The following is a 2,431-nucleotide window of genomic DNA, read 5'->3' as shown; positions in this document are numbered from 1 at the left end:
ATCTCTTCCCGACTTCCTCTTTCTTTTCGCAATCTCAATACCAAAAAAAGCGATCATGTTGGTGATGTTTTTCACTGTAAAAATGAGAGATACATGATAAGTGAATATTTAACGTACATTTTGTATGAATTTGGCATGAATTTTTGGTATGTTTTGAGAAGATTAAAGCCATATTTAAACTCTTTTGGTGATAATTGCTTAAATATTGTTTAAGAGTTAAGAAATTGATAAATGAGTGGATTAATGCGTAATTTTGTGAAATTGTGAAGGTAATTGATGTATGAAATTCATGCACAAGTTGAAAGAAATGTCAGGGTCATCCAGAGGACAAAGTACACAAGAAAGTGGGAGCAAAAATGTAGAAAAAGGGAAGAAGTGAAAAACTGGAAAAATGCTCAACACGGATCCGAGCTCGGATCCGTGTGTACAAGAGGGATCCGACCCCTCGTCTGTACTTCTGGCGGAGTGTATCCGAGGTCAGGACGATCCGACCTCGGATCCATCATGGGAAGGCCTCGGATCCTATAATCCGAGCTCGGATCCATTATCACTCCTCGGATCCGAGGCTCGGATCTGTCTCTCTCCTCAGCAAGTGGCACAGCCGTTTTTCTTTACCTTTCTCACAACTTTTACAGCTATTTTGAGGGACAGAAATCGGTGGCACATGCTTCTGCAATAAAAGAGAGTTAATATACAAGTTCTGGATTTTGTGTTCAATATGTGTTTCTAAAGTTTATACCTTGGGTTTGGTTGAACTTTCTATAATTGTTAGTGTTTATTATTTGGTTATTTGACTGCTATGATTTGAGCAAGTTATTTAGCACTTCAGCTCTTGAAATCATGATTAATCTGGTACCATTAATTGTGATTATCTAAGGTGTTGTTTCTGCAATGAAAATTGAGATTTAACACTAGTTCAAGAAGTGCTAAACATAGGGAGTACACTCACGAAAGTAGAGGTGCACTTATGTGGTTTTTAGTGATTCATTTCATGTAATTTCATTGAAGAAATGAACTTGTAGCTAATTTCATAACCATGAAAATAGGTATGGATTAGCTATGAGTATAGTTGATTCACTACGAAAGTAGGATTCAAATGCATAAGGAAATTACACCATAATTAGCCTAAATGTAGTAATTAATGATCCAAATATAGCACTTGCATGAGTAGTTAGGGATACCACAACCTAAGGAGCTTTTATTTGCTATTTTGTATAATTTGAGTAGGTAAAATTTGTTATAATTCATTGATAGTCTAAATAATAGAGAAGCTTTAGTAGTACCGGTAATTGCAATCTTTCTTGTGGGATCGACCCTTAATACCCTATACTCGCTCACGATTCGTATACTTGCGATAAATCGCGTGTGGGGTGTTTAGGAGTTTATAAATGTAAAACTTGATTAGAATGAGGCAAAATTGATATGTATACCCTGCGCCCGTCAAGTTTTTGGCGCCGTTGCCGGGGAGCGGCAATATTAGGGCCTAGTCATCTCTATTAATTTAGACATTTTCATTGTTTTTATCCAAGTTGTTGAATTAAAACTACAAAAATTTCTCTTATTTTTATTTGTAGTGCATGCACCGATCAAATAGAGAAGTTGGACATTTTGATCCTGAAATTGAAAGAACATTGCGGAGACAAAGGAGGAATACACTGCATCAAGAGGAACAAGAGGTTTGGCAGCCAATAGAAGATATCTTGATAGAATTACCATTTGAAGAAGAAATGGCTGAAAATGACCTAAATAGGCGAGTTCTGCGAGATTTTACTATACCGGGAACACAAGGTTCACAAACGAGCATAGCAAGGCCTGCGGTAAATGCTAACAACTTTGAGATTAAACCATCACTTATCCAAATGGTTCAACAATCTCAATTTGGAGGTAATGCAGTAGAAGATCCTAATACACACTTAGCTACATTCTTGGAAATTTGTGATACAATTAAAATGAATGGAGTTAGTGATGATGCTATAAGGCTAAGATTGTTCCCATTTTCATTGAGAGATAAGGCCAAACTTTGGCTACACTCTCATGCTCCCAATACTTTCACTGGATGGGATGAATTATCAAGAGCATTCTTAAATAAGTATTTTCCACCAAGTAAGACTGCTAAGCTTAGAATGGATATCACTAGTTTTAGCCAATTAGAAGGTGAATCATTATATGAGGCATGGGAAAGGTTTAGAGATCTGCTTCGGAAATATCCACATCATGGACTGCCGGAGTGGTTAATCATACAAACCTTCTATAATGGTTTAGTTTTTTCTACTAAAACTATGATCGATGCAGCTGCAGGTGGAGCTTTAATGGGTAAAACACCCCAAGAAGCTCATAATTTGATAGAAGAAATGGCAGCAAATAACTACCAATGGGCCAATGAGAGAGGTAATGCAAGACGTCACGCAGGTATGATAGAAATGGACACTCT

The 2,431-nt window shown here is 36.9% G+C and overlaps 1 non-coding gene across 1 annotated transcript; it reads right to left on the bottom strand.

Annotated features, from left to right (window-relative positions):
* Positions 1 to 2,114: 2,114 nt before the first annotated feature.
* Positions 2,115 to 2,221, bottom strand: LOC113776624. Its single transcript, XR_003469113.1, has one exon. It is a non-coding gene; the product is annotated as a small nucleolar RNA R71 (small nucleolar RNA).
* Positions 2,222 to 2,431: the final 210 nt, after the last annotated feature.

The sequence above is a fragment of the Coffea eugenioides genome, chromosome 6, assembly GCF_003713205.1.
Source record: "Coffea eugenioides isolate CCC68of chromosome 6, Ceug_1.0, whole genome shotgun sequence".
Classification (NCBI taxonomy): Eukaryota; Viridiplantae; Streptophyta; class Magnoliopsida; order Gentianales; family Rubiaceae; genus Coffea; species Coffea eugenioides.
Note: the sequence above shows the minus strand (reverse complement) of the source record. Positions and strands in the feature narration are given on the sequence as shown.